Genomic DNA, 19,384 nt, shown 5'->3' with positions numbered 1-19,384 from the left:
GTTTGTCCTCACATCAATCTAAACAAAATTGTTGTTGTGAACTTGAAGAGACGTTAGTTAGGCGTTTTTCCTGTACACAGAACCTGAACTTGGACACAGCCTTATCCAGCATTGGAATGAGAAATAGCTCTTTCTTTACCATCCCTCCTCCCCAAAATCACTGACCATAAAGGAAGACATTTCCTGATCAACTGCCTGATATCTGTTTTTTTGTATCCTGGTTTACTTTTTCCTACATAAGAAACTTTTTCCTGCCTGACCTTTGAGATGCGTGCAGTTCCCATGGCCAAAGCACTTTCTCTACTGTAACTGTCCCTCTCTCTCTACTGCAGTAATCATTTTGAGTAGAGTCTCTCCTTACATAAGTTTGGACTTGTTTTTTATTTGACATTTTTATGTCACAAAACTCTGATGAAAATCTAAGATTAAAAACAAAAGCCAGATTTTAGTCTTTGAAATATGCTATTTTCCAGGCATAGCCATGTGTAATCATAATACGAATGACATTTTCTTGTTCTTTTTATTTACTCCAGTAAATTTGAAGTTGAGAACTAAATGCACTCTCTTAAGAAGCCATATTTCAGAGGAAAATATATCTTCTTTCATCAATTTACTGAAATAACTTTTTACCTTACATAAATCTAAATGTTTTTAGCCTTGGAGTATATATTTGAAATTTTCACTTATTATAAGTAATCTCAGAGAACTAAGCATATTGTTTAAGTTTCTAAAACTCTTAAAAAGAATAAATACAGGACATCTAAAAAATTGCTGAAAGTCTTTGGGTGAAAAACTTAAAGTGAAGTTTTTTAGTATGAATGTTATTGTAAATTACATTTGACATTAAATGACTATATATATAACTCCATTCTAAGTTATTATACTAACTTGAATATCAATATTAGTCTTGTAAGCAGCCTATGCATGGTACAAATTAAGCCTTTGTTGGCTCATGAAAAAGTAATAACATAAAAAAAAACATGATAACTTTCATCTTTATTAGAAGGAAGAATGATAATATTTATGGAGTCTGCAAAGTTCCAGACACTGTGTTGACAACTTTCATGTACATAGTTTCATTTAACTCTCTTAATTTTATAAGGAAGTATTATGGTCCAGATTACTAGAATACTGAGATCAAGACCTTAAACCTAGACTTTCAAACTAGAAACTAGCAGAGACAGACTATGAACACAAGACTTTCGCCATTATGACTAACTTCCGCCGTAGATTATCTCCCCATGAACTTAAATGAAAACTGACTTAAATTTTCCACAGTACTGTATGACTAGAAAAGCTAATACTTTAATCACTGAAAAATGAATTTTAAGGCATAAATTCTGCAAATAAAAAAGAGCTATGGTCAACAATTAAAATTGGTTTCTTGTTTACTTAAAGAAATGACTGTGGTGAGCACATATACTTTGTAAATGAAAGTTACTTCAAATATTAATGAAAAGGATGGCTCTCCGAATCAAAGAGAAGTTATAACTAGGATCTTCTTGTGTATCACGTATGTGGTTCAAGACTCTAAATAAGCTCCGTGGTATATACTCTGGCTCAAAAGAGGAGTAAGGGCTTTATGAATTATAAAGAAAATTTGATCTGTTTGATGACCATGAAAGTTCTTATTTAATTTCAAATACTTTTTTACCTATGGCAAAGCTAATTATTTATTTTAAAGTTAATTGCTTTTTATAAAGTAGTAGTCATAAAATAAGGATACTTAATATAAATCTTGAGAGAATTAAAAAACCCTCAGATGCAGTTTGAAAAGGCCTGAAGACATCTGCATACACACATTTACCTTTATTAAAATGTATTAATTTCGTGTACTTGAAATCTTCCTTCAATGTCTTCAAACTATATTTCCTTCTTCACTCCCAAACTTGTTTTCCAGTAGTTGAAGAAAATAATATTACTTAAAGAAGTCATCTTATTAATAAATTATGAGTAGTAAATGCAGAATACTTGCCAATAGAAATAAAGAGAAATAAAAAATATATGTTTCAGGGTGGGGAGCTGGAGAATTAATTACTTATAAATTAGTCTTTTGAGAATATCAAACTCAAATAGAAAGGTTAGTGAAACATGATCAGTGCTAGTCTGCTAAGCTGCAGAAATGATGGTCCTTTTTCAGGAAGACAGTAGTTTCAGAAACTCTACTGTGAATTAGCTATACAAAAACAATAAATTATTGAAATACAACATGTATAAATTACTTGCAAAATTATATTATGCCATACTGCTTTCAATAAAATACTAAGGATACTGTGTACTCTCATAATTTTTAAAACTAATGTATATATACCATTGCTTATTTTTTCAAATCATTGGCAACCTCAGCACACTCAAGGTCAGTGTTAAATTTTAAAAATTTTCTTGTCCATAATGCTAAGAAGCATTCTTTTCTCCTTTCTTATCTGTGTTTTCTTAATAACTGTACTCAAAACAAATTCTCAACAGCCAAACCAAGCTCAAAGATTGAAAGCTTTAATAGGTATAAAACTGTTACTTCATCTATATGCTGAGGTTTTTGTACATTTAGTTATCCTTTCCTTGAGAATAATTCTTGTCTTCTCCATGAAGCCTATTAGCTACTCTCTCAATGATACCTATTAGCTAACCTAAGTTATTTTTGCTTTGTTTTATATATTCCATTGTTCACTTTTTTCTTACAGTTAACTATCCTCTGCTATTTTTCTGCAAGAAAATTATTTAAGTAACAAAATAAAATATGCAAATATCTTTGGATGACTTTTTTCTCTAACAAGGTTATTTTGGTTTTCAATAATTCAAATTCACCTAATTCTCTACTTTCCTGAATAACTGAGTAGAGGCTATACTGGTTGGTCAAATATTTTGGGGTAACAAATAAGAATATAAAGCACACTTAAATCATACTTTATTTCTTACTTTACTTTAGGACAATTCAGGTCTTTCTGTTCAGGTCTTTTATTCCATTATACTAACTAACATAGAGCTAAGGGCACCCAACACAAAGAAGGAAACCTTCTTAGATAATAGCTGTGCTTCCTTCATACTATGCTACGTTTTTGTATATGAAGGGTACATTCTTATTCAAACTTTTTTCCATTGTTTAAGTTGGATTGGCTTTTTAAAAATTGTTTTACAGATGTTTTTAATATTCTAGATTCCTGTCCTTTGTTGGAATCATATATTACAGATATGGCCTAGCTTGCTTTTTAATTATCTTAATAGTGTCAGTTGATGTCACTTATTTCATTTTACTTTTTTTACATTTAAATCTACATTCTACCCATAAATGATCTTTGTGCTTATATATCAGAGGATATATTTTCCATCCATATTTGATATCATCTTTAGCACCAGGTAGAGTGCTAGAATTTATTTTTACATTTTTGAAACAAGAAATCAACCTTTAAATATTGTTATTGTAACCTTATTCTTGTATTAGAAAAAAACAGGTGCTACAAAGTTCCTTGTGAAATATGGAGAAAGCTACTGCACTGTGCCAGTCATTATTTACGTGTGTGTGTGTCCTGCTTTTACTCTTGTGCCAAAAATTAAGTACAATGTTACTCTATAGAAAGATACAATACATTGTAGAAGAAAATGGGTAAGGGATATTTGGAGGGCATTATTAAGAAATACTACGTTTTCCAAAGATTTTTTTGTGTCATTACACAAACTCAAGTGTTATGCTTTAGACTATGTTATTCGATTCAGTCCAATTAAGCACATATTTATAGAAATCTTTAGGAAAAGGTATTCTGATAGTCTAAGGAAATATGGCATTGCTTATCAATATTTAATTGTTTGTGTAATTGGTAAAGTGCCATTGGTATTTCTCTTCATATTAGACATGATACAGTAGTAATCAATCATAGAAATACCTATGTAAAGCATTTATTTACACATTGGTTTTGCATAAAAATATGCAATATAATGACAATTTAATTATATTAATCAGGAAATATTACTGTCAAGTGTATCCTCACAGGAACTTTACCAACACTCATCTTTTAACTCTGAAGTTATATTACATTAAAAAGAAAATTATAATCAGAATGACTCTTGGTAAGCACAAAATTTGAGGAAGAAGAATTAAATAGATAATGAAACATTTAATGGCTTTGGAATCTGATAACCTAATGAAATCACATGATTTCATTTTATAATCACTCAAAATGAATCAGTTAAGCTTATAAACATTTGATATCTGTAAAAGCAAGAATTAAAACATTTAAATTGTGTCCCCAAATGTACATTGTATACATATGATGGTTTTAATATTCTTAGTGTGATTCGCCCATGAGTTGTTTAGCACATACTGATGATGACAAAAAATTACAAATATCAGCAATGGTTATAGTTTAACACAATGTGTATAAGGGGAAATCACAGGTCAATAAAATGCACTCAATTGGGCATTTAAAACATTTCATATTGTTTCTCATCAAAGGGTATTTCTCTAACTTATTATTCAATTACGATAGACCAAAAAAAGAAAGATAAGGTAAAAAATATAAAATACATTTTATTGTTAAGATATAGGCAGAGAGAATTTTGCTTAACATGATTCTTAATATTTTACAAATCTATAGGGCTTATTATGTCTTAATTATAGCAGAAAATGAGTTTTATAAAGTAGTAACTTTAGCTGTTACCATTACCCCTATACCCTTAGTACTTAGAATTTCCCCTGACAGAATTGCTACTTTAAAAAGGTTTATAGAATGATTAGGGACTGAAAGAAGATAACTTTATATCTGACTGCACAAAGTTTTTTGAAACACTGTTTCTAGAAGTTAGCCTGATTATGAAGATCTCCAGATTATAGTAGTAGCATTTTTGTCACTTATTTTACACAATTACACAGCTGTTTTATGGGAGATATATGTACACACACACACACACGCACACACACACACACGCACACACACACACACACACACACACACACACACATATATATGGCATTATGCTAGACACAGTAAAGAACATGTGAAAAACATAAGTCATATGTAATTAATCATTACTGATTTTTATTTGTAAAATAAACCTTTTCATTTTGTGGTTCTAAAATATTATAAAACAATGCACGTTGACAAATAATTTGAAAATCTAAAAGCAAAATATAAAGAAGGTATTTCAATCCCAAACTGAGCTAAATTGGGCTTATTTTTTCAAAGCAGTGTTTCGCCTGTTTTAGCAACTTAACATTGCATAATAAGCATTTCCTCATGGCTCCTAAAGTTTTGAGATGCACCTAATGCTAATTAGTGCACAGCCGTCAATCATAATTATTCATTTATTTGGTGATTGCCTTGTTTGATCAGTAAACAAATATTCATTTAGACCCCACAAGGTACTACTTTAGGTAAGAAAAAAATGATCCTGATTTCTTAATGTTTATATTTTACTGAAAATCCATAAACAATAAACAAACATGCATGTGTATTACGTGTTAGGTGGCAGTGCAATGTAGGGTATGCTGGGCAAGAGGAGGAAAACCGTTATTGCAAATGCTGAGGCAAGCCCTTGCCTAAAGTGTTGGTGAGATGAGAAGAGCAGGTGGGGAATGGAAAAGAGAAAGACAGAACAAGAGAGAGACAGGTGACATAGCACTGCAGAGGCCACACAAAGATTTTGGCTGTTATTCTAGATGAAGGATAGTCATTTGGAGGGTTTGAGCAGAGAACTGACCTGACCTCACTTTCATTGTGAAATGATTCTCTGGAGGGCGGACCACAGGGAGGGCATAAATGAAAACAGGAGAACATCTAGAAGAATACTGCAATAACCGGTAAGAAATGATGGTGGCTTGAAGCAGTGTGGTAGTGTTAGTGAGAAACAGTCAAGCCTGCATGTAATCTCTTTGTAGACCTAACAGGATTTAGTGATTGGGTAATATAGGGTGTGAATAAAAGAGAATTATAAAGTATGATGCTGAAGATTTTGGCTTGAGCAAACAAAACTAGGGAGTTATCTAAGGTGGAGAAGGAACAAGTTTAAGGGAAATCAACAGTTGTTTTAAATTTGCTAAATTTTAGATGAGTGCTTGAGATTCAAACAGAAATGTCAAGAGTTTGAGAATTTGGATCTCGGTGAAGCAATCTGAGCCGAAGATAAAACTGTGAGAGTTCACAGTGAATTGATGGATTTTAAAGACTTGATATTGAAGGTGATCCAAAGGACTGTATAAAGAAAGAGAGGAGTTCCAAGGTCCAAGTTCTGAGCAACTCCAATATAGAGAGTTCAGAAATAGGAGGAGGATCCAGTGTGGAGAACAAAAATGAGACTGGAAAATTTGGAGGAAAACTGAAGAGAAAGTAATGTCCCAAAGGAAGAAAATTAAGGAAGTGTTTAAAGAAGGATGAAGTAACCCAAAGTTTCAAATGCTGCTATCAGATCTGGAGAACTAAGAAATGACTATTACATTGACAACTGGAGGGCATTTGTGATTATGAGAAGGGTTCTGATACAGTGGTGGGTGAAACTCCAATTGGAATGTGTTTAAAATAGAGTGAAAGTAAGGAAATTGGAAAAAGAAAATATAAATTAATAACTGAGCAGATTTTCTAGAAAGGGAGTTGGACAGATTGTTTCTTGTCCAGAGGGAAAAGTAGTTTGATTAGAGGGGCTTGTTTAAAGACAGGAGATAGGAAAGCTGTACCAGCTGTGAAAGTCCCCTTTTTTTCTACAAAGCAAAAGCTTTTAGGGTAAAACGCTGTAAACTTACATATATGTCTCATTGGTCAGATTGTATTTTATGGCCACTCCTACCGGCAAGGGAGGCTGGGAAAATGTGGCTTATCTGGGAACACTGTCTCTCTGAATTCAATCAAGAGTCTATTAACAGGAAGAAAGGGAGAATATATATTGAGAAGAAACATAGTGTCTGTGATAAAGCCCCATGAAGAGACAGATATGCTGCTTGATCATGTACAGGCGTATACTAAATAGGGGAGCAATTTTTGGTCACCTTCTCACTAAATTTGGCTGGCTCTACCCACTTTTTTTATTATTGTGATGATATTATCGCTTTCAAGATCTAGCCTGAAGGGGAATTTACTTTGGATCTGCAGACACTAGAAAGCCTGAAGGGGAATTTACTTTGGATCTGCAGACACTATGCGAAAGCAGTTACTTACATCAATGGCTTCTGACTGCTTCTGCTCTTAAGGAACCTAGGTCTTCTAATTGCTTCTAATTGCTTTGGAGAAATTACCTAATTTCTCCAAGTCATAAGTGTATCATGTAAAATTCACTGTAATGTCATTTAAACATATGCTAAATTGTACAGCTCTAAAGGCTGTCTCAAGCTCAGGAAAATGCCCCAAAGCACTAGCTAACAGGATGTGGGACAGATGGCAACCCCACAAGCCCAGATCCCTAATTACCTATAAAGTTTCATCCAGGATAGGGGATTCTATCCCTAAAGTTATAGAAACCACATCTATAGGTGGTATTTCACAGGGGCAGGTGGGGAAAAGGTATTTTCATAGGGTGATTCTACATAAAGAGGAAGTAGCTTTAGTGCACATTTTCTATGGAAAAATTTCAAACTGACTCACTCTGAGCCAGCAGTAAATACGGTACTGTTAGGAGGAAATTTCCAAAGTTAGATGCATTATTACTCATGTTTCCCAGTCTCGATTTATATACATCACTTCTCAGAATATGCAGCATTTTTAGTGAGAAAGAGGGGCGAATGTGTTCAAATGTAACCCCCACATGCTCTTAAAAAGACAGATATTTTCCTGAAGGTGCTCACGGCTTTAGTGACTGTTTCTGCACTCAGTCTCAGAATATTTCTGCACACAAGTTCTCCTGTGAGGAGTAAAGGAAGTCTTCGGCCCTGTCCAGAGCTTGCCCTGGGCTTTCGTTTTCATTATTTCAACTTAATTTTATAGACTACTTATATTGTATCATGGTTATAACAAACTGGGACTATAAAAGTGGAAGAGACTGGTCTGTCCTAAAGGAGTTTAAATTTTCATGGCAGTGACAAGATAAGGAGATGCATGCTGAGGGGAAAGGACTGTGGAGGGGTCTGTAGGTAACAACTTAGGTGGGCAGTGGACAAGTAAACAGTGGGATATTCTCTCCACACTTCTGCTGGAGTGTGGAAACAGCTACAACATCTACTTCTACTCTGTCATGCAGCTAAGTGGCTCATTTCCATATCTACTAGGATTTTCGCCCCTCTGGAATTGTAAAAGGTACGGTATGTGGGACAGATGGCAACTCCCTAAGAAGAACTCCCTAATTACTTACAAACTTTGATCTAGGCTTACCCTGCCTGAATCCAAAGTCCCAGCATTCTGACACTGGGGGCTGGGTAAGTTTTGTGTGTGTGTGTGTGTGTGTGTGTGTGTGTGTGCGTGTTAAGGGATTTTCTGTGCATTGTAGGATGTTTAGCAGCATCCCTGACTATTAACCAATTAGATGCCAGTAGCATCACACCTTCAACCTGTGACAATCAAAAATGTCTCCAGACATAACCAAATGTCCCCTGGGGAAAATCAACCTGGTTCTATTTATTCCCAAGAATGATCAGAAGTGCTTTGTCTAGACTGTTAACTGTAAAATGACCCTACACAAGTCACTGGAACTCTTGTTTATGTTCTTATCTTTAAAAATGAACATATTATCCTTATTGCCTACATCTCAGTGAGAAAGCAAGAATTAAAATGAAATCTTAATAGTAGAAATGGATGTAGCTATATAAAGTATTGCTCATGTTTCTTTTTTTCTCTCACAAAACAGATATTTAAAATAGATATTCTAGCCTATTTAAAACATAATTTAAGCGAAATGGTTAATTTTCCCTGAACCATATGTGTAATTGGAGTGTTTTTTTTTTTTCTTATCTGAATCTTCCCATGCCATAATGCTAAGGTATTGTAACATTGCTGGCATCCTGCCTTTATGGAGAAGACACCCACAATATGCATTCGAGTGCTGTGGCTGCCTTCATTTCACAGTAGGGAAAGGCAAAGTGGCACATGTCCTAAGGTTGCTCAGGGAACATGTGGAAGGTCACACCAAGTGCAGCTGAGAATTCCAACTTTTTAGCCCATCATGAAAGATACTGAGATCCCTACACATGCCCCTTTACATCCTATCCTTAGCATGCTTAGCAGTCATTAAATTAACAAATCAATTTCAAGCTACAAATGCTCTTGGTAAATAGAACAAACTGCTGCCAGTTGACTGGCTCTAAGACACACCATAACATGACAGGCATGGAAATTTTACCATTGGTGAGACAGGAGGGTTCATCCGATTTAAACACTGGTTAGACCTATCCCCAAGTGTGGAAAATTTCTCTGCTATGCTTTGTTGTAGCTGTCCTGACCATCGTGTCCTAGTCCAAAAAGCAAACAAACAAAACACGCTTCAAATCTTTTCACAAAACTCTTCACGTTTCCAAAGTTGCTTTGAAGAAAATAATTAAATTATTCTAAGTTTGAAATAATTTTCTTCATTAAAAAAGTCCCACGATCCCCTGAGTTTTCTATGATATCATCATCATCATCATTCTGGTTGCTCAAGTAAAAAGTCCAGGCACCCTCCTCAACCCATGCTTTCCTTTCCATCCTTCCTTTCATTAATCAGTCCAGCAGCCTTTAAAAACTTAATAAAATATTTAATACCTACCAAATCACCCATTTTCCTGAATCCCACTGCCATTCCTCTCTCCATTACTCATTATTTTCACCTAGGTTATTACGATATTATTGTAATTGGTCACTCAGCTTTATACCAAGACCAGTCTGTTCTCTAAATAGCAGGTTCACTTTTCTACAATGCAAATCTGGTAGTCTGTCTGCATGCTGGGCACTTTCAAGTGAGAAAGCTAAAAGAGCCTAGGTTTTCTTTCTCCCTGTACCAAATACAGTGCCAATTACATGCTGCAAGCTCAAAAAAATAGCTGCTGAATCGAAGTTTTTTGGAACATTCTCCACATACGACTGCATTCCAGTAGAGGGCAGATTCTCACCCAGAAACTTATTCCAAATGAGCATAGTCTGTTTGGGTTTGAATGCTGTCTCTACTTACTTGGTCCATTATTCAAATGAGACCTAAGACAGGAAGAACAATAAGACCCATACATAAATAAGTTGTAGGTAACTCAGGCTTTCTCCATGTCTTTGAAATTGTAAGAAATATAGATTCAAACAGAATTATGGTTCTGTGGTTTTAAAAACACGTTCACTGCAGTGGCAAGAGAAGAGAATCGAAAACAAGAAAACTGGGTCCTGAGTCCCGGAGTCCTGTTCAAATAATTTGTCATCTGTTCTTAGTTTCTTCATCAATAAAATGAGAATGAGAAACCCTGTTTATGTTACTAAGGAGAAGGAAACACTGATATACAGAAAAGAACCACTCAGCTGTGAGGCATTACAAACGCACATCCACAAACAAATTTTTCACGTAATTCTGGTTATTCTCAATTTCCTAAAATTTATTCACAGACGCTGAATGCTTCGATAGTGACGATTTGACTCTGCATCCTAGGTCAAGAACATTTTCTTTACAATTTACAATATAATTCCCCATTTCACCTATCATGTAATCCTCTGAAAAATCCTGGAGTAGTATGCATTTTTATTCTAATCGCATAAGAAATCAACATGAAAAAGAGGGTTTAAACTTAATTGCTATGCTATATTCGTTTATTCATCTTCTATTCTTTAAAAAGGAAAGATGGTTAGACACAAACTATATTGAGAAAACATTTGTATCTCCACAAACACATCTGAAAAGTATTAAGATGAAAAATGGTTTACCATGAATGGAAAAAAAAATAATCGATTTTCCTGTTTCCTACTGACAAATGACCTCAAATTACCACTGCGTTGCATCGAGTTTTTGCAAAGATCAGTGGGCATATTGAAACAGAATGGAGAAGCTTCAGTCCAGAGCTAAATGCAGGATGTGTGACACTTACAATGAAGCTGTGCAAATCTCACCAGCAGAAATGTTTGATCCAAGGTGTAGAAAAATATTTCAAATCAGTTCTCTAAAGTTCAATGAAGTTTTATACTTCAGCTGGTTGTTCTGACATTAGATTCCTTACATCTGAAGTAGCGGGAAGTGTAATGAGGGACTTTCAGAATAACCATTACCTTTCCTTGAAAAGTTAGTATTCTAAATTATGCTTTACTTTAGGAATCATGAACCTAATTGACTAGGGTAAGAAATTCCACTATAGGACTTACTAAAAGAGCAGAGCAACGCCTACACAATGGCAAACGTTCAACTTCCCTCAGTGTATTGAGCACATATTCCAGCTCCTAGATATCTGTGTTATTCTACTTTTGCACACACTATATCTATACACTCTATGTCTGGACATGCTCGTTAATTGGGGATTAGTATTAAAGAGTTGAAAGTCTAGCTGAGAACTAGAGTCATCCTGAATTTAGGAAAGAGAACTATTTGATGACATATTTTTATTCTTTCTTTTCTATTTCCTTTATAAGAAATGGCAATAACATTAATCTACCTCCTAAAGCTATTTAAAGTACCAGATAGGAGGGAAGAATGTAAAGTGTTTCATAAATTGTAAAATATTATATATATCCAAGACAGTTTTTTTATTATTGTTTTGTTACAAAGAAACTAGAGCTAAGAGAGAGCTTAAAAAAAGCTTCTTGGATGAGCAAACAGAGGGTCTAAGGGAATGAATAAGCTATCTGCTTATGATTAGATAGATACCTTTGTGTGATATAGTTACTATAACAAGAGAATTACAGGGAGGTCTTAACCTACACTGGACATAGCTTGACACTGCATCTTGTTAATACCTTTTATCTGTCACTGCATACCTTATGTATATTGTCTATCTTAAAATTGCCTTATTTTTTAGACATTTGAAACAAACACTTTTCTGCAATCATTTGGCTCTTGGTGGTATGCAGCTGCGGGAAAGCCCAGAAACAATAAAGAAAAGGGGAGAGCTGCCCTCCTAAAGCTGTCTTTGCAGAGTGAAAATTTCCTAAGGCCATAGACAAGGAATCTCAGAAATGTGGTATGCAGTTCATTGCTCTCCCATTGTGAGCACATTTAATGACACTCTCATGAAGCCCAACCAAAGATTATGAATCCTTCTCATCACTGTAATCCAGGAAGCCACCACTAAGTAATCGAAAGCTGGCACACAGACAGAAATCCATTTGTCATTCCTGTCCTAGGCTGAAGGTGAAAACTACAATCTGAGCCGGGCATGTCTTCACAGGCAGTTATAACTTTTTTTTCATTAGAAGAGAAATACTGTTATCATGCCTATCTCTTGATTATACACACTATAAAATATTTAAGTCCAACCTCTGATCAGTAACTTTGGAATGAAGACTTTTTTTAACGATCATTCACTATACACCACTGATTTCAGAATTCAAATGGAATCGATTGCAACTATCATTCTCTTATATTAGTCTTTGGAATGTTTTTTATCTTAGTTCTCTATATATTATCAATACAAATCAGATCTCTCCCCTTGTGTGGAGCCACTTTGCAGTTTTGTTTTTCTTTTTACAACATAACACTCTTACTGTCTTAATATTCTGTTCCTCTTTGAAATAGGCTAACAAGGATCACTGGGAGATGAGCAAGACAAATTAGAGATGATTCTGTTATAGAGACACAGTCACTGATAATTTAACGGTTGAATAAATTCAGGATGTGGTCTGTGGCAGCCACAGTAATAAAGAATAGGTAATGCACAAGCCAAATTAGCAGAACTTCAGAGTCAGAAGCTAAGTATTCAAGTTCAGCTCTGCCAGTTACTAACTTTTGGGTCTTGAAGAAAACCCTCAAATTCTTTCCACTTTTAATTTCTTCACAGAAAAATAAACATGTTGATACCTCACAGGGATATTCAGGATTAAATGAGAAAATAAATGTAGGTGCTTTGTAAATCACAAAGCATAATGATGGCATCACGTTAGTCTCTGTTCCAACACCTAGACAAATGTGGATGACATATAAGGACACTTAAGTAGACTAATGTCAAAATTAGCAAGTGACTGGCCTTTAGCCATGGTAACATAAACAGTATAGTGACTGTCTGAGTAAGTCAGATGTTCATGGTAAATCAGAACATCTGGCAATTTACATGATTTTTTCTGTGTTGGTATTTTCTCTTTGTTTATTAAAAAATATATATATATATAAAATATACACACACACACACATATATATATGTGTGTGTTGTGTGTGTGTGTGTGTATTATATATAATTTACATGTCTGATTTTAGTTTCTGTTTTGAGTTTTGATAACTATATACAGCTCTGTACCACCATCCAAAACAAGAGTTAGAATGTTCATACTACCCCAGAACAATCCTTTCTGTATATTAGTCAATAAATATACCCACCTTAGCAGAGGAAACCATTGCTAATTTCTATCACCATGAATTTGTTTTTCCTGCATTTGATAGCAGGATCTCTCTTAGGGGTATGCTTTCCTTGAGAATATTTTATTTCTTTGGGAGTGAAATCGCTGAGTCATAGAGTAGATGCTGGTATGAGTGTAAAATGGTACATCTACATTGGAAAATTATCAGAATGTGATGAAAGTAAATACACATCTAATCCATCTAATATCTACTCTATGTATGCTAGACTTTAAAGAAATTTCTTAATTGTTATTTAAAATATTTGTATAAATTTTACATTCTCATCAGCCAATGGGTGATGATTTTAGTCATTCCACATCCTAACCAATGGAGCTTGTGTTGGCAATTCATTCATCTTCATTGGCATTGTCAGTGTACTTTTTGTTTGTTTGTTTGTTTTAAATTTATTTCATGTTAGCTGCATATATTAGTATTTCATGTTTTTTAATCGTTGAGTTGTATTTCATTATACGAATAACTGAATTTGTTTATCCATTTCTCTTGTTAATAGACATTTGGTATTTTTCTAGATTTTATCTATTATGGATAGAGCTATTGTAGACACTAGCATATGAGTCTTTGGATAAATTAATATTTTCATTTTGATGTAAGAGTGGGATTTCTCTGAATAGTTCAGAGTCAGGAATCAGCACACTGTCATGAGTCAAATGTGGCCCACCACCTGTCTTTGTAAATAAAATTTTACTAACACACAGTCATGTTCATTTGTGCATATCATATGTTGTCTATGGCTGCGTTTGTGCTGCAATGGCCAAATTGAGTAGTTGTAGTAGAAACCATATGACTTATAAAGCTTAAACTACTTACTATCTGGCCATTTACAGAAAAAGTTTGCTAACTCTTAGTTGAGATATACATTTATTTTTATAAAAATATTGCCAGTATTCACCAAAGCAGTTATGTAGTTTTAAATTCACATCAACATTGTATGACAGCTTCAAATTTACCCCAAACTTGCCATCTATTGATATTGTTACTTTTTGTTTTACATAGACCAATTTGTTGAAATGACTTTACATTGTGAGTTTTAAGGCACATTATTCCAACGATCAAAATTTTTGAGTACCTTTTCATCAGCTTATTGATCACCCATATTATCTTTTGTGAACTGTGTGTTGAAGTCTTTTGCCAAAAGTTAGATTACATTGTCTCTCTTTTTGTAGTTCATTTGTAACAGTTACTCATGTACTCAAGATACAACTCTTTCTAAAAAATTTATGTATTTCTATTGTATCCCACTTTATGGCTTTCCTTGTCATCTGCTTAATGGTATCTTTGGATGAACGGGAAATTTAAACTTTTATGAAGTCCAATTTGTCACTTTCATTAGTGCTTGCCATGTGTTGCCTGAAAAATCTTTGCCTACTCCAGGGTAACAAAAATATTCTGCTGAATTTTCTCATAAATTTAGGAATAAACTCCCACCTCATATTAATTGTTGTGTCTAAATGAGGTAGGAGGCAAAGTTCATTTTCTTTCCATGTGGATATCCAGATGTTTTGGCACCATTTGTTAAAAGAATTTTTGTTCCTCATGGAACTGGTTTAGAACCATGGTCCAAAATCAATTTATCATACATGTTTGAGTTTACTCCTAGATTCTATATACTATTTACTACGTGTCTATCATTACAGCAACACCACACTGTCTTCATCACTTTACACAATATTGAAATCAGTTAGTTTAAATTTTCCAAATTTGTCTGTCTTTTAAAATACTAGGTTTTGTTTGTCTGTCTGTCTGTTTGTTTTTTAGATTTTGACATTTCAGTACACATTTGAGAATAAATGTATTGATATCTTTAATAGAACATTTGAGATTTTGATTGCAATTATACTGAGTCCATACATCAATTTGGGGATAATGGAAATTTTAACAGTATTGAGTCTTTTAATAATCCATGTACACTTTGATGTTAGTTCATTTTTTAGGATTCATACAATGTTCTACATAACAATCAAGTTATCTGTGAATAAGAACATTTTACTTCTCATTTTTAAATTTTATGATTTCATTTGTTCTTTCTGGTTAGGATTTCCAATAAAAATTTTTAAAAAGTGGTTGAGAGCAAGCACACTTTCCTTATCTCCCAATCCCAAGACCACATTTTTTTTTATATTTTATAGCCTTATTGCCAGCTTTCTGAGAATTAGATCTACCTCTGCTTTAGAGTCTCCCATCTAACTTAAACGTACATGAGTGACCTCTTTGCTTTTCAATTTCACCACGAGCTTTCTTCACTGTAGGAAAGCCCTCTCTTCCCTGGAACCCTGACCCCAGCCTTTGGTTGTTTGCGGCAGAGCACTTGACATAGGCCTGGGTGCCTCGGAAATTTTTCTCAGTGCCGGAGAGCTGCACCCAGCCTTTGGTAGTATCTGCTATATGATGGCAGATTACAAAGACTTCAAACCACCTGAAATTCCAGGAAGCCCTTAAAATTTAAGATAAGATCTTACATCCATGTGGGGAATCTCAAAGGGCCTTTCAGAGACTGGCAATTATAGACAGCCATTGGTAGCTACTTGGGAAGAAGTCAAGAAACGGTGTGAAATAGCAGGTTGTGAGGACATTATCAAGAGAAAACAGATTTGAATCAAAGATATCACAGGCATTGGAACACAAAAGCAGAGCAAATAGTGCAACCAGGGTAAAGGTGCTTCTGTAATTAATGAAGATCTCATGAACTTCAGAGGGGCTCTCTCTCAGCATTCTTGACCAGATCCCACCTTTTGGCACTCAACTCTGTTGCACTCTTTGAAAGCTCATGAGAAAGCACTGGCAAATGAATTCAAACTTGTTCGGTCTTTAGGGCTTCCTGGGATTCTATTCCGTTGTGCTAGTCCATTAAAAGATTGATGGATTTCTCCTTACTTTCTCCTTACACCCATCTATAGAATGTTATTTCCCCTTCTCCCACTGATCTGCACATAGAAAAGAAGGCTTGGATTTCTTCGTTCTTAGAAAATTAGTCACTAACTCTCTATAATTTAGTTCATTTATTTTCTTTGTTTCCTCAGTTGTCTGCTGGGCTAAAAAGTATCACGGTTTTTTGGCTTTTCTGCCTTATTCTCATATTATCATGGGAGTGACAGAGTCCTTTGACTAACTGACACATCCTAACTGAAAAGGAATGTTATTTTGTTCATTCAAATTTTGAGCACGTTCAAAAATTATTTATAAAGGTTCTTACGATTACTTATGAGTTTTTAAGAAATTGGAAGCAAGGAAACTGGAAATTAATTAAAATCATACCACTTAATCTTCTCCATATGCTAACATAATACCCCTACAAATGCAATGGACAGTGAAAAAAATATAGAGTTTCGTTTAATTCAGAATGCAATCATCATTAAAAGGTTATCTAATTTATTACTATTTAACATATTCAACTAATAGTCACTAGTTGACAGGAACATGATGTGCATGTGCATTACAGAAATTTTTTAACAGGACTAATATTTTTTTAAAGTTATTGATCTGTCCTTACTTTACATTTTTAAGTAGTCGTCTCTAGATATCTATTAAATAGGGAAAAATTAAGCTTTGTTATAGAAGACATACAAAGAAACTAGGTCTACTTTAATAGCTAACATCAAATAGAGCTACATAAAAAGACCATTAATTACAAAGCCAAAGTATTGTCTTGAAAAATAATTTTTTCCAAATTTCTTTATCTTCTACTTTAATCTATCGAGGACCAAACCTGGAGTGTTACATGGCATCTTGACAACCATGTCACTTGTCTCAATCTATGGTAATAGGAAAATATGACAGAGCAGAAGTAAAAGGAAAGTCTGCTCTTTCTCTGGTCCTGGATATAGGTGAGAGAAGAAAGAGAAATGTAGAAATAGATCACAGAATAAAGATAGGGTTTCTGTTAGGTAAGTAAACATGACTAAGGAGAGTTTTTCCATTGCTCATGTCCCTTCTATTTTGAGAGGGGGGCAGGGGCATCTTTCAGGCTTTCGAATAAAGGCATACCTTGTTTCATTGTGCTTCTTGTTTTGCACTTCTTGTCATTGCATTTTTTTTTTTTTTTTTTACAAATTGAAGTTTTGTGGCAATCTTGAGTTGAGGAAGTCTGTCAGGGCCATTTTCCAACAGCATTTGCCCACTTTGTGTCTCTGTGTCTTATTTTGGTAATCTTCACAATATCTCAAACTTTTTCATTATTATTATTTTGTTATAGTGATCTGTGATAAGAGATCTTTGATGCTACTATTGTAATTCTTTTGGGGCACCGTGAATCGAACCCCTATAAAATAGCAAACTTAATCGATAAACGTGTGTTCTGACTGCTCCACTGACTGGTTGTTCCCCCATCTCTCTCCTTCCCCTTGGACCTCCCTATTCCCTAGGGCACAACAATATTGAAATTAGGCCAATTCATAACCATACAATGGCTTCTAAGTATTCAAATAAAAGGGAGAGTCACATGTCTCTTACTTGAAATCAAAAGCTAGAAATGAGTAAGCTTAGTGAGGAAGGCATGTAGAAAGTCGAGACAGGCTGAAAGCTAGGCCTCTTGTGCCAAAAAGTTAAGCCAAATTGTGAGTGCAAAGGAAAAGTTCTTGAAAGAAATTAAAAGTGCTACTCCAAAGAACACAAGAATGAGAAGAAAGTGAAACCGCTTTACTGCTGATACGGAGAAAGTTTTAGTGGTCTGGACAGAAGATCAAACCAGCCACAACATTCCCTTAAGCCAAAGCCTGATCCAGAGCAAGGCCCTAACTCCCTTCAATTCTGTGAAGACTGAGAGAGGTAAGGAAGCTGCAGAAGTAAAGTTTGAAGCTAGCAGAGGTTGCTTCATGAGCTTTAAGGAAGAAGCTATCTCCATAACAAATATTCAAGGTGAAGCAGCACATGCTGATGTAAAAGCTGCAGCAAATTATCCAGAAGATCTAGGTAAGATATTTAAGAAAGTGGCTATGCTCCACAACAGTTTTTCGATGTGGACAAAACAGCCTTATATCGGAAGAAAATGCCATCTAGGGCTTTCATAGCTAGAGAGGAAAAGTCAAAGCCTGGCTTCAAAGCTTCAAAGGACAGACTGACTCTCTTATTAGGGGCTAAATACTGGTGACTTTAAGCTGAAGCTAATGCTCATTTACCATTCCAAAAATCCCAAGACCTTTAAGAATTATGCTAAATCTGCTCCACCTGTGCTCTACAAATGGAACAACAAAGCCTGAATGACAGAACCCCTGTTTAAACAATGATTTACCAAATATTTTAAGCCTACAGTTGAGACCTACTGCTCAGAACAAAAAATTCCGTTCAAAATATTACTGCTGTTAACAGTTCACCTGGTCACTCCAAGGGCTCCGATAGAAGCATACATGAGATTAATGTTTTCTTCCCTGCTAACACAACATCCACTCTGCAGCCCATAGCTCGGGGATAATTTCAACTCTCAAGGCTTATTTTTTAAGAAATACACTTCATGAGACTATAGCTGCCATAGATAGTAATTCCTCTGATGGATCTGGGCAAAGTAAATTGAAAATCTTCTGGAAAAGATTTACCATCCTAGATGCCATTAAGAACATTCATGATTCATGGGAAGTGGTCAAAATATCAATATTAACAAGGCTTTGGAAGAAGTTGATTCCAGCCCACATGGATGACTTTGAGAGGTTCAAGACTTCAGATGAATTAACTACAGATGAAATAACTACAGATGTGGTGAAAATAGCTAGAAGATTAAAATTAGTAGTGGAGCCTTAAATGGAACTAAATTTCTGCAATCTCATGATAAAACTCTGACAGATGAGGAGTTGCTTCTTATGGATGAGAAAAGAAAGTGGCTTCTTGAGCTGGTATCTACTCCTGGTGAAGATGCTGTGAAGATTGTTGAAATGACAACAAATGATTTAGAATAGTGCATAAACTTAGCTGATGAAGCAGTGGCAGGTTTTGAGAGAATTGACTCCATTCTTGAAAGAAGTTCTACTGTGGGTAAAAT

The sequence above is a fragment of the Pteropus medius genome, unplaced genomic scaffold (genome assembly GCF_902729225.1).
Source record: "Pteropus medius unplaced genomic scaffold, Ma_sr-lr_union100, whole genome shotgun sequence".
Lineage (NCBI taxonomy): Eukaryota > Metazoa > Chordata > Mammalia > Chiroptera > Pteropodidae > Pteropus > Pteropus medius.
This window is presented reverse-complemented; position numbering follows the sequence as displayed.